The sequence below is a fragment of the Camarhynchus parvulus genome, chromosome 3, assembly GCF_901933205.1.
Source record: "Camarhynchus parvulus chromosome 3, STF_HiC, whole genome shotgun sequence".
Taxonomy (NCBI): domain Eukaryota; kingdom Metazoa; phylum Chordata; class Aves; order Passeriformes; family Thraupidae; genus Camarhynchus; species Camarhynchus parvulus.
The window spans coordinates 98,296,946-98,312,054 of NC_044573.1; positions in this window are offsets into that span (position 1 = coordinate 98,296,946).

The window sequence follows — 15,109 nt, forward strand, 5'->3', positions numbered from 1 at the left end:
TACTCTGGCCAAACTGAGAAACGTGTTGGATAATTTGTATCCACACAACACAAATTTTAATATATATTTATGTAGATCTCTGTATATATATACATACATAAATCTTTTCTCATGTGATAAGATTGTTTTCCCTCTTTTCACTCATTTTCTCTATTCATTTCACATAACCAAGATCTTGAATTGTGCATTCATTTCCAAAAATTATAATTACATGTAAAAATAAGAACTTATGGCAAGTCTTACTATACAAGCCAAGTACTTTAATTCATTTGGGCTTTACTGTTAACTGCCTTTTTTTTTAAATAAAATGTGCACAGCGTATGTGATGATGCTTGGGCTGAAGGATGAAAAGGAATAAAATATGGCCATTATATTTGAAATAATTTTGATGTGTAAAGTGAATAAAATATTATGAGCCAAGAGCTGCACAGGATTAGAGGGAGATCGCTTGGTAAAAAAAGATGCAAAGAGAGGCCGCTTAAACTAAGCAGTATTTGCAGTTTGCCTCTAGCCTAATAGATGGATTAAACTGAAACTGCAAATTGAAAAGAAATATGGAAGAAAGAGAAAGAAGGGAAGCGCTGATGATGTGAGTGACGTGAGCTGTTAAATGCTAAGAAGCAAGATAATAATCGTGCTAGGACCTGACTCTCCCAGCACAATGCTGCAGTGACCAGCATACTATGGTTTCATAGGAACCGACCAAAGCACATAAACTTCCAGCAGTGTTGAGGAGTCTGCCTGCATAATGAAGAGATTAAGATCACATTCCATAATCTTTCTTAAGACACCCTGTTTATCCAAAGGTACATTTGGCCAAAACTAATTAGAGTGCTCAATTTCCCTGGAAAGTAGATGTTTATCACCAGCTCCCACAAATAATTGACAGTGAACTATCAAAGTGAATAGTTGGTAAATATCTCATCAGATGAAGTGCATTTGCATGCTAGTGGGCAGACTCCAGGAAAGGGTTTAAATAACAAGCCAATCTGCAGAAATCTATATAGACACATGAAAAATTTTAAGATACAAATCCTTCATGATCAAACATATTATCCACTGAAAATATAGTCCTCATTCTAGCTATGATAATGTGCATCTTAGTGGAAAGCCTGGCTGTTAAAGGAACACAAATGATACTGTTGGTTGGACTTGTAGGAAACCTGCACCTACATTTTTTTAACTGGGACATATACCATTCAGTTTTACCTTATGAATACACACAGAAAGCAGTGGAAGTTCTAAGTACTGCATTTGAATTGCAACTATCTGAATGAATTTACAGCATATTTCAGAATTATTTTTGAAAATTCCTTAAAGCTATCAGGATATCAGAATAAAAATCATAGAAAGATTCAGGTTAGAAGGGGCCTTCAAGGACCATCCAGTCCAACCCCTCTGCAATGGACAAGGACATCTTTTACTAAACCAGATTACTGTAAGCCCCATCTATCCTGGGGTTTTACACTTTAAGGGACGGGGCATCCACATCTTCTCTGGGCAATCTGTTCCCATGCCTCACCACTCATTGTAAAGATGCCTTCCTTGTGTCCAATCTAAACCTACTCTTCTTCAGCCAAAAACTGTTGGCCCTTGTCCTGCCACTACAGGCCTTGCTAAAAAGTCTCCATCCTCCTCATAAGCCTTCTTTATGTACGGAAAGCCTGCAACAATGTGTCCCCAGTGCCTTCCCTTCTCTAGGCTGAACAACCCAAACTCTCAGCCTTTCATCCTGGAGGAGCAGTTCTGGCCCTTGTGGTCCATGTCTCCAGCTGCTCTGACAGGCCCAGGTGTTCCTTGCATTGGTGGACCTCAGACGTGGATGCAATGCCCCAGCTGGGATCTCACAAGGCCAGGGAAGAGCGACAGAATTCCCTCCTTCACCCTGCTGCCCTCATTGCTTTGGTTCCAGCCCAGGATATGTTTGGCTTTCTGGGCTGCAAGTTGACATTAACACATCATGTCCAGCCTCATCCACCAGCACCCCTAAGGGAAGGGCTGCCCTGGATCTGCTCATTCCCCAGCCTGTATTGATACCAGAAGTTGTCCTGACCCAGGTGCACAACCCTGCACCTGCTCTCATTAAACCTCGTGAGACTGCCATGGACCCAACTCTCAAACCTGACAGGGTGCCTCCAATGGTGTCCTGTACCTCAAGCAAATCAAACACAAAACTCAACTTGCTGTCATCTTTAAACTTGCTGAGAGTGCATTCATTCCTCTGTCCATGCCACTGAGGAACATATTAAATAGTATTAGTCCCAGTACAGACCCTTGAGGGGCTCCACTAATTAATGATTTCTTTTTGGACTTTGAGACATGGAATTTAGCCAGAGAAAACTAAACTTCAAATATATTTTAAATCCTACTTGATTTTCCTATTGGATTTTTAGTTAATCTATTTTACCACTAGGGGAGATTTAATAATTTGAGATTTTCTTTATTTTAAAAATTCTGTTGAAACTTGAACTGTTATGTCTTGAAAAGACTGCTTTACCTGTAAGCAAAATATATCAATACTGTCAGGTTCCACCCTGCACAGTTTGATAATATATTCAATAATGAGAGCAAGTAGCTTGAAAAAACTCAAAAATATAAACAGGAAGGTATACTAGCTTTCATTTGAAAAAGAACTAAACTTGAATGTCTTTCAGACTCCTATGAATACAAGCTACTCATGGAAGAGCTCTCTGTGAGCAAGAAAAGGAGCATCACTAAGTACAAAAAGAGGTAAGTGGAAAAAGATAGATAAATTGAGAATCAGAGATGGACAAAGATTTTGACAAAAGAACAGAGAGTGAGGAAACATTCACTGGAATAGACTACCTAAAATGGAAGAGAAAAAAAGACATGAAGAGTGATGGCTCAGTTCATTCTTGATGCACTGGTGCTGTGCTGGAAAAAATCATACTGGTATCAGCGGTTATCAAACTGCAAAAAAGGTAACTCTGGACAAACCTGAGTTGGAAAAAAATAAAAAAAAAGAAAAAACAACAGAGTGAAAAGAACATAATACCAAAGGTGAAGCAGGTATGAGCACTGAAGGGAGGAATAATGAACAGAAATCCCAACTTCTGTGCCCTCTGCCCAGCCAGCACTGCCCTAAGGCTGAAGTGCTGCAGTGAGGGCAGGAGGGTCCAGGGAAGAGGAAGAGCAAATACTCTGTACTGGGAGAAATACTGAAGATTGAAAGTGCACTGAAGTATTCTCAAAAGCAGGTAGTAAAAAAAGAACAATAGAAAGCTTTCATAAACAAATACTGCTGGCAGACAAACGCACTCTGGGTTGCATATTTGTTTTTTGAGAATAAATGTAATAGTTAATATGCTATATTTTATTGACTTGCTTAGTTGCTAAATAAACTGAATTGCATAAGCTTTCTTTTCCTAAACCAAGAGAGTGAAATTTTCATAGTAACATCAAACAGGAGAGTTCTTTATCTTCTACTTTGTGGACATCTACACCTTTGCTCACTAATTCAGGACACCTTTGAAGTCAATGAAAAAGCAATTGAATAAAAATAATCTTTCTTGTTTTATAATTATCTATTATACACGGTGACGTGCCCTGGAAACAGTATTTTACAAACTCTTGTGTTTTTTTCTTATTGATGTGGCATTTTCATTGCACATGCAGTAACTGCATTTTGTTGACATTTAAAGTAACTTTTACCAGTAGCCACTGTTTTGAACATGTAATGAGATATTTACATGGAACAGTATCTCATTAAAGGAATTATGTGGAAAGAGATCTGAAGAGTCAAGTAAAACATTGTGACTTACATAAAACCTAATTTTTCTTTAATAGGGAAAAAAAAACCATACAGATTTAATATTAGTAGGACTGATATTATTCAAATTCCTTCATATTTGTTCCTACTTCATTCCACTTAAAGCACTAGGCCATCTACAAGATCTTAACTGTCTCAGTTTCTGGGGCTTATCTATCAGTTGAAAGACAGGAAATTCACGTGATTTAATTACTTAACTGTAAAGAAGCAAGGTTCCAGGGCACCAAAGAGCAGTCATATGCTTAAACTTAAGCACCTGCTTAAATTGTCCCTCTATATGACAAGTCACCTAAAAGTGCTGATGCTATTTTGATACCTTGTAAGGACACTAACGAAGATTTTGTTATATAAAATAACCTTGCAGAAAGTTATTTATATACAAGTTAATTTTATTCAAAGTACTTTGAAGGGCAGACAAAAACTGCTGAATTACAAAACAGCAGACTTTCATCAACTATGAAAAAATGTAACAGAAGTGTTCAGGGACTTTGGTCATCCCCATAGAACTTCTTCGCAACTTTTCTAATTCAATCATATTTTCTAAAAATGGTGATCAGGTGTGTATTCTATCTGCAGATGATGCAAAACAGTATTTCCTGGGATGTTTCTCTTTTCTTATTTTTAATAATTTTTTTTGCAGGGGGGAGGTACAGGAACTTGGAATTGGGATATAGTCTCTGCTCAGAATATAGAAGGATTTTGATCTGCTGAGGATGGTATGATTTAGATATCAATGCCCTGGCTAACCTAGGAACATTTAGTTTTCCTTATGCTCCATCTCCGGTGGAGAAATGTCAAACTAAGTTCTCCTTTTCTGTTCAAGAAGAGTAAGAATTTTTTAAACCTGAAGACTAAGAAGCCCAACTATAAAAAATGGCCACAAATTTTAAGGAAATATGAATTTGCTTGATGATTTTAATTAAGGCTTCAATTTTTGTTGAAAATAAGATTTTGCAACAAGGTATTTCAAGATCAACTTCTTTATTTTGAAAGTAATATTGCTTGCCTTCTTTCCCCATCAAGGAACAAGAACAGCACTGCTAAAAAACTGTTCCTCTCCCTCATGATTTTTAGAGATGCTACATGCATTAGAATAATAACAGCTGCCCAACAGATGATTTGGTTTAAGATTCCATTTTCTCTTAAATCTTGTGCATCATATTAAAAGTTTAAAACTTCTTCACATTTAAATGGTTTTTCATTATTTTAGTTAATTTGCGTTTTATATAAAATAGACTCAAACTCATGCTCCAAATGATGGAGGAGTATATTCCCCATAAACTTTTAGCCTACAGACATATAATTATTTTTGTTTTTAAAGAAGAACAGTTCTTACAAGTCTTTCTACATCCATCTTGTTAATCTCCTATTTTCTGTGCATGCAATGGGAGTCAATAGAATTCTATATGATATTCTCATTTTCATTTGTGCCTGCTGTACTTTTTTTCTGCAAATATAGGAATGACAAAATGGAAGCAGTATAATGTCTTATTATCATGGCTGCTCTCAATTTTCCCTGATAAACAGCTTTCCACACAATTTTTTATGTCAGGAGAATCACTGAAGTAAGTCAACATTTCTATAATATATAACCAGTCAGAATAATAGTATACAATATACATAGAGCAAGAGGAAAGCATACAGCCCATTTCAATCTCTGTTCTCAATGTCATATGCATTGTTCACTAATTAGAAGATGATTCACCTTAATAATATTTGTATTTCACATTACTTGAGTGTTCAGTGTCTTGAAATGCAGAATCATCTTCTCTGAAGCACAGCCAAAAATGTAACTATAATTCCTCATTTATGTATTTGTCTTCAAATATCTATGCACTTTGATCATATGAATGCCAAATCAAGTTCCATTATCTGTTTAGTCATAGTCAAGGACAGGAGAATATGAGCTCTTAAAATCACCATACAATCTGTTTATCCCATTCAATAAGATACAATAACAGAGAACAGGTTATGCTTGAAATCTTAGCATGGTGAAATAAATAACCGATTACCAAAGCATTATTTTACTTAGATATTGAATATATTCACATCTGAAGTTTTTAATTTAAAAGAAACAGTGGTTTTGGACAGTGCCTCACTGGTACTTTTCGGACAACAACTAAAATTGGCCTTGAAACATGGTTTTAAAGAAGCGTTGAACATATTTTTTTAGCATGTGAACATCCACAGCAAAGTGCCACGTTCACAATGTAAAAGGAAACCTGGGGCCACTGCCTTAAAATTGAAGGCCACTAGCTAATCAACCCACATTCACACAATGTGTAACTGAGTTTCCAACCTTCAGACATAGGTCCTTACAGAAATGCTTTACTTACCGAGGGGTCATCAATAATGAAATCTAGACACAGGATTAAAGCCTCCAAATTAGCAGTGTCACTTAGGACTTTTAACCTACCATTTTTACAGCCTCTGTCCAGGAGCTCTGCTTGCCTTCTGTAATCAGCACCAGAACTATTCACTTGCTGCCTGCTAAGCTTTTATCTCCATGAAATGAAGGTGACAATGAAACTCTCCTGCAAGATCCTCCTGGCAGCACTCCCACGAAGCCTGCTGGACAGTTTTGATCCCATTCCATATGTCCACAATTTAAGCAGCACTACAGCTGCCTGTCTCTGAATTGTGTTGCACCCCACTGCCGTGTTGGGGTGCATGTTGCCTTACTATCTGGAAGTTCTGCAGTTGAGTTTTACGAGTTTTATGTTTTATTCCTATTAAGTTATATTGTTCAAAGATGGCGACTAGAGCAAGGGGTTTTTCAGGGCTCCCTCCCCCTCCCATGGTCTCCGTTATATGTCAATCATTTGGGTCCTCCTTATTCTATGTTAATCCTATTGTCAGTCAGTGTTGTCCCTCCTTTGTTGCCCGGGTGACCCCCCTGTCCATCACCCCCATCCCACTCCCCAACTCTAGAAGGTTCCTCGGGGTTCGGGTGGTGATTGGGCCAGGGGGGAAACCCACACCTATCGTCTTTGTTAATTGGATGTCTCATGTCACCCCATTTGATGTTTCTTATGTTGATTGGTTATGTTTGTTTCATCCGCCCCCTGGGGTCGGTTTTCCGTGACCCCTCATCCCCCTGTTGCTACCCTGCTCCTAATAAACCCTCCACCCACCACGGAGAACTGACTGTCTCGCGTCTTTCCTTCTTCGCTCCACTGCTCCTCGTGTTGCCGCTGCCTTTGACCTTCGTCTACCCTTACCAGGTCGCCTCCTGTGGCTTTTACCGCCCAGGGGACCTGGGTGGCAAGGGTCTTGGCTCTGCCGCAAGGTAGCCTGCCATACCCCGGCTAGGACAGACTGTGGCCGCTCTGTTTCTCCTTTTGGAGTCTCAGCTCTGTGGAGCCGCCAGGCCAATTTGCACAAGCGACCGCACTGCCGGGCACAACCCTGTGGTACCTGAGCTCCAAAGTAATCTTCTGAGCCTATTTCAATTTTCACATTAAAGAGCATACTGCCTGGAACTTGATGATTACAGGTTTCTGAGGACAGGATCAAACAGAGGAAGATGCTAGCAGGGAGTCGAGAGTAAAAACATTATTCTGCAGACATAGCCAGTTTTTTCTTCTGCTTTGAGTGAATTCAGTCATCTACAGCAGCACCAATGTAAATACGGCCTTGCAGTTCCATATTGCTGCAGATACATTTGAATAAATTTCTTATGTGTCATTGCACCCTGGAAAGCAATTTATTAGAGAGCTGGTTTCATCATTAGCTAATTGTGGCTCCAGATTATTAAGTGCAGGGACTGAAGACTTAGGAATATCATGGTGATATATGGATAGGTACATATATGATAATTGGCTTGAGCAATAAAGCTATCAATTTTTCTGCCTGCTGATTAAAAACTATGAACACTGAAGAATCAATTTCTTTTTAAGGACAATTCAATTTCATAAACAGTTACTAACTCCTCTTTTCTCCTCTGAAATCTGTCAGATGCTCTTAGCTCACATTACATCACCATTTTAGTAAAATTACTGAAGTTTAATACCATAAATGATAGTTCTTTGACAGTGAAATGGTCTGTCATGTCATAATCCTAGCTTGTGAAGTTCTATATTCATTTAACAGTCAATTTCCTATTCAGAGAGAAAAATGCTACTTAGAGAAATCACAGCTGCCCCTCAAAAATTTTAATAGAAAGATATTTGATAAATAAATAGAGTATACATTATAATGTTATATTTCATCTGGCAACAACTGACATGAATATCTATCAATGTCTTTAAAATCTAACATAGTGAAGATTCTTCACTGCCTGCTCTGGTACAGGCTGAAATATTTTCCATCCCCTTCCTTTTCAGTCAAAGAAGAAGAAAAGCGCAGGAAGAATCATAAATTACTGGGGCAAATTATTGTATCACAATTAAGGACCTGATTCTGGCATTCTTCCTTAGTCCTTCCTTAGTCCACAATGGTACACTGGTGCACTAAGAATATGATTAACCAATCTTTTTAAGAGCATGAATGGTGGGAGACTGGTGTATTTCATTTGGGAATCTTTTACATTACATGTATCTATATCAATCTATGTACCTACATAGAGCTAGAACATGGATGATGTAGCTATGGAAAGTAACTAATATGTCAAAAGTGTCTTAAAGAGTGGGGAGAAATATCTGAGGAACAGTAGAAGAAAGGCGTCTAGGTCTGAGATATGTGTAGTCTAGGTCTGACAGCTGTAATGTGACTCTGTTAAGATCCAGGTAACTACATGAATTAATACCTCAGTATTACAGCTGTCATCCAAAACTAGATGGAATTCTGTTACCTGTGGGTTTTGATGTAAAGTATCATTTTAGCCATAAGATACAAGAGATTGCAAAGTCAAAATCACAGAAGAGAAAAAAAATTGACAATTTTTTTTCAGTATTGTTGATTACTGCAGCTTTGCCATGTACCCTACATTCAAATAAATCTCTTTTAGGTTATTTAACAAAGTTACAAATATGTGAAACTTGAGATTATTTGGCCTAATACTTTATTCCTTCCATTTTAACAGCATCTATACATTCTGTCTAACTATGTTTGCACACAGTGTCAATTACTATTATAGAAGTGCTGTTTATAGAGATTATTTCAAATCTAATTCTGAAAAAAATATCCAAATTAGGTATTGAGAACTTGAATTTAAGGAAAAAGGGGAAGATGTGAGCTTCTGAGAGCTGAGGCTTTGAAATACTCAATATCGTAAGGTCAAAATATTCAAAAAAGAGGATGCTAGAAACACAGAGCAAGCAAATAATGGTAAATAATATTTTTATGAATGCACCCACCACAATTTGAAAATCAGAGTTTATATATCAGCAGTTAAATTCCCTGACTATCCATGCATCTATCCATCTCCATTCATGGTGAATTAAATATACTAAAATGTGTTAAGAAATTTAATTATTCTACTTCTAATATTTCACTTTCTTGACATAATCTTGTTTGCTGTTCTAGCTTAACTTAAGCAATTCTGTGTGCCCAGTTTTTAGATAAAAGGAGTTTGTACTTTTCCTAAAGATATGAAGATTTTTTTCTTAGAGGACAAATTACTGGAAGAAGAAAGAAGATATCAAGAAGATTCAGTGACTCTTCAGTTTTCCAACATTGTGGACCAGCTATATCTGAATGTCTTAAAAATCTGGTCACAATGGCTTTGTGGACCCCTGATAAAATGGAAGGTATGAGTCCTATTTTAATTTGAAAGGTCAACTAACTCAAAGAAGAATGTTGCAAGTTTTTTCTGGTCAGATGAACTTCTACTTTTCCAACTGTTAAACTTGCTGCTTTTAAGAGACATTGATGTCTTTTCTTCAATGGCAAAGACATGCAATCTTATTTATCAGAACACTGCTGCCTGTCTTCTCACTGAGAAGGTAGACTGGATGGACGTCATCTCTCCTACAAGTTGACAGCCACTGTCATGTGGAACACTTACAATTTATGGAGCACTTATGGCTTGAAAGCACTGCTGAAAGCAGCAAAGCAAATGCCCTACCTAAGCAATATAAATGGATGCATATAAATAAAACTTTAGGCAAAAATTCTGTGCAGTTTGCATTGGAACGAAGCTGCATGTTGCCTATTTTTGTTACTTGCTCCTTAGGTTCCTTTAGGGAATTTTCTTGCCATTTGTTGTCATGGAAATGGCAAACGGACCTCTATTAAGAGATAAAAGTTGTAGAAATGCCTTGGCATAACACTGGAATGATTCTAGGGGAGGGGGTGGTGGGGGAAGCAGGGTGGCTTTTGGCAGTTTCTTACCTGAGGGTGGCTCAGTCTTTGCCCAGCTTGGAGGGCGGACAACTGTCATGTTTTTTGCTGGACTTCTCATACCCAGGGAGTTCAGTACTGCTGTACAGTTTAAGAACTGTTGAATGTCACATTTAGAATTTAAAGAGTGATTTATGGAATTTTGCAAATCCGTCTCACAAATTTCTGAAACTATGGTGCAGCATTTGCTAAAATTATTTCAGACAGAAAATGCCTCCTTGTATAACAAAACCGACAGGGACCTAAAGTATTTTATTGAACATCCTCCTTTAAAAATGCTACAAGATCATCCTTCCTATTATCATTTTGATATCCAACCCTCCCAACTTTGGATTTGCAAGACATTATAAGCTTTGTCCTATACAGGAAGAAGATATTTTTCCAAGAATGCAAGCTGTAGCAATGCTCAGCCTCTTCTACAGCTTGCCCTTTCACTGCAAAAAAAGTGCCCTTTTTTCTCACAGAAACTCACTTTTTTCTATCTCTACAAGAGAATATGTATAGCACTTGGGTGTGAAGCTAGAGCCATCATAATGTAGTTCAGCTTATGGAGCAGTGGTTCTCACCTTTCACAGAAACCCAGCAAAGAATTTCAAGATTCCATGGTAAACTTAGAAGAGTAAAGCAAATTAATTTTAAAGAAATTTAAGCTCTTGGGAACACAAGTATATGTATTTTAGACAGACAAATATGATGTTTTAGATACAAATATACCAGTTGAACTTTCAGGGTCCCTTCCAATCTGGGTGTACTATATATGCATGCACAGACAGACATACACTTATATGTATACATAGAAGTCGGTCAATATACAATTAATATTTAACACAATATATGAAAGCACATAATAAGTATTCTATTGTTACTATGTTTTGATTATGTGTTTAGACAATAATAGTAATATTTGCCTTTTATAATTACTAATAGAAGAGCTGGTAGATAATCCTACCTCATTAATGTTGCAAAAACTTCGTGAAATTGGTTTCCATTGCATTTTAAAAATGTTATTTGCTTCCTAAATTACGAGGCAGTTCGTGAATTTTTTTAAGCAAAGACAGAAATAAAATATAAACGACTAAATATGGCCTGAAAACTGGGATCACTGTATTCTCTTAGTTTCCCATTAGCCCTTCAACACAGAGCTTGTAAGAAAACTATTTCTAATGTTGTTATGTTCCCTCCCATGCTGGTGAAGCTATAAAAAGAAGAACTACAGCATGGTTCCTGCAATGCATTTTTACTTGGAAATTAGCGAGGCTGCTGAAGAGAACCTTCTCATGTGCAGGGCAGGGAGCAAGGGAGGGAAGATATTACTCACTTAAGACTGAAAATCCCCAAACCTCCGGTTTGTTGCTCCAGCCTCATCCTTTCCGCAGAAATATTTCTTCTCTGTTCAATCCTTTCCTCTTTTCCTCCTCAGTGCTCAGCTCCTTCCCTCCAGTCCTGTGTTTAGTTTGGTGGGCTAGCCACAGTCTACTAAGACTAAAAAAAAAAAGATGAGGAGAAAGGCATAAATATTCTTAAAAGAATTTTGTAAACAGTAGTTAGAAGGAGCTTTTTTTCCTCATTTTATTGTTCCTCCTGTTCACTGATCAAATACTAATCAAATACTCATCGTTTAATGCCAAAATTGCATGAGTAATATACAGCCATTACAAGTATAGATTGTACTGTAGGATGGCTCTTCCAATCATAGGAATTTCATGCCTGCCCTCAGCCCTCAGAGTAGTTGCTGTTCATCGTACTTCTGTGAAATTTTAGCAGGTGGTAGCCATCATGACAAGAGTAAGTCTGGCAGAGATGTTCTTCCACAAGATTTTCTGACTTGCTTTGATGTGGCCTCAATAATGTTAATGAGACTTACATCAGCCAAAGTGGCAGTACTCTGAAAGCATTAAATCAACATATGATCCAGTCTGTGGAATCTGATTTTCTCTAATGAATGTTTCAAATGGAATCAAATTGTGTCATGATCTCCAGATCATCACAAGTGTAAGATTAGAAAGGGCAACCCTGAATTTCTGGGAATGTATTTCTTTCATCACAATTAATCTGTGAATATCAGAAGGTATTTCTGTTATTTTTCTAAAAGCCTCATCTGAAGCAATCTGCAGCAATCAGTTTTGTGCGAGGCCAATGCAGTTGCCCAGTGTCCACTTCCAGAACATTCAAAATGAAAATAACAACTCTGTGCCTGGCTGCTGGAGCTTGTGGAGAGACACCAAGCACAATGAGACTGAGGCAGGCAGACTGAGGCATTGAGAAGAACATGGACTTTGGCTGATGTTACTGCAGGATACTTCAGAGTGTATACGAGACCAAGATAAAAGGTGTTTATATTCTATGTGCAAAGACACATGCTCAGGAAGGGTCTTACCCTTGTCCTCCAGTTTTCTCTGTGCTTCAGGTTCTCCTCTCCACAGCTCTGCCAAAAGGACCCTGATCAGTGTGAGTGCTGAACCAAGTGCACCTTCAGCCTGCAGAGAACAGCTTTTACTGGGAACAGTGTGGGAGCAAAGGGTGGGAAGTGCAGAACTCCCTCAGAACACCAGGTCTCTGTGGAAATCCCAGCTTTCCAGGATTTCCTTAGCTGCTGAAGAACTGCCATCAAATCTTCCCATTATTTGGACTCCATTCATGTTAGGATGAAACTAACTAAACCCCAGAGGCGCCTATTTTTGTCCTTCATTGGGAAACTAGAGTAACTATGGTGTGGCTGTCAGATGTGTAATGTCAGGTGAGATGAACACCATCATTAACAATACTGAGAGACTGAAGATAACAAATTGTGGAGGGAGAATGGCTCTTGCTGTAAACACAAGCAGTGTCAGAGGCATTTTATTTTGTAAAGACTGAGGGCTAATGAAAAACTTGAGTGTTTTGTGTTTGGAAGCCTGTTCCTTTCTTCAGGTCTTCATAGATCCCTTCCTGCTACGTCAGGGAAGCTTTTAATCGTACCCAGTGTGATTAAAAGCCTTCCAGTGAATGTTGGTGTTCTCTCACATCTGTTTTTAACTGTTATTTCTATATAAATTAATTTTTGTAAAGCTGTGGAACTCTGCAACTCCCTATTCTGAAACTGATCAAACATGGGAAACTTCCCTAAAGTTATTAGAACAGTGCTCTATGTTTTGCAGAATTCCTTTATAATCAGTGTATCCAAGGTCTGTACCACGGAAGCCACAGAATTTTTTTCATCTTTTCTCACCTTTCTTGTATCAAAAAGCCCATCTAGAAAAATGTCGTAATGCAGTTTCACCTTAACTTCCTATTTAAATAATTTTAACTTTTAGAATTATAATTCTATAACCTCCCTTCCACCAAAAACTAATTATGAAGTCCAGGTATTCTATTTGAAAAATATCAGTATGTTACTTGATTTTCCAACATATTTACTGGGATTCTTTAGTCTTATTACTTAATATGGAGGAAAATCTTAGAGTCAAAAAATAAGAGAGGAAAAGACCAGCATTATCTTATTTTAACTGACATGTAAATTAACAAAAAATAGATGTTGTTGTGGAAATATGGCATCTTTTAAATTTGAGTTATGTTTTATATGTATATGGATTTACATTTATATCTGTCTATATGTTTTAAAAGCCCTATTTCTCCACAAGTCTCTCTTGTGCACTATACGTGCACACAATATCCGAGCTAGACAATATTGATGCTCTGGGGGCACATCTTGCATGCAGTAAGAAAACACACCAAATTCAGAAACAAAAATTTTGCTATGTTTTCCAACTCCCTGTCCTTCACTGTTTGCTGTCTTTTATGATTTGTATATCTCCTAAAAATCTGCAGAAAATCCTTATCCTCTCACAGATCCAGAAAATCATCTTGAAAATTATTGCTTTGGATTGGTCAATTGTTTTTCTGAAAGCCCAAGATAAGGAAAACTACTGCTGGGAAAGTACATGCACAACCTGCATAATTCACTGATTTTAGCATCAAGATTCACTCCTGATCCTGAAAGTCAGAAATCAGAAATCAAACACTGATGGGGGGGACAGCGAACTTGCAGCTGTACTACTGGTGTGGAGGGAAAGGTGTTTGAAATACAGAGTCTAGAATTAATGTTGATACCTGTTATCTGCTTCATTTTCAGCTTGCTAATGATTTTTATGACTTTATTTGTTCTTGCAACTCTTTAAATAGTTGAAAAACTAGATGTGCCTTTGTGTAGCATCACTCCATTCCCACTTCTTCTGAGAAACAAGTGGTGCTCTCCATAATGCCTAACTCTTTTTTTAACTTTATGAAATATTTGCAGAATATTTTTTTTGACAATGTGTTTAAAGGTTGTGAAAGCACAAGGGATGGCTCTGCGGGGTACAGTAAAAGTTTTGAAATACCCAAGTCCCTGAACCAACAGCTTTTACACAAGATAATTCTGTAGTGAGACAAATTGAGCAGGTTTTGGAGAAGACTGATAAAGTCCTTCCTACTGCTGAAGGCATTGATCATCCCACAAGTCTGTATTAGCTGGGGGAATGCATTTTGACCAGCAGCCTCAGACTCCTTGGAACTGTGAGGCATGAAGTGTTATCAAGAACTTTTCTGAAATGCTGCTTTTAATAGTAACAGTATGAATCCACAGTGAATTGTTATTTTCATAGTGACCCAGGTATAAATGCTGTTCTACAAAAAAAAAAAATCTAGATATACTTTTCACCCTAACTGATGCGCACAGAAAAATGTTTCTCTGCTTGTTTGGTTTTTTTAGTAGGGTTCTTATAATATATTGTACCAGTAGCTTTCTTTCTATTTCTGTTTAAATTTCTTGAATATCTCATTCCAAAATTCAGCATCCTCTCAACTTTATGACACATTACATTGAAAAAATTGCATCTCTTGTTTTGTGTTTCTCTAAAATTTAAATAAGTATACTTTTCAGCCTAATCCTCACTTTTTGGATGTATTCATAATTAATATTAAAAAACACATTGCCTACCCCTAAAAACATAGTGTTGAAATAATAGCCTGGGGGAATCAAAAGAAAGAAGCATTAAAAAATTACAATTTTTTTTGTAT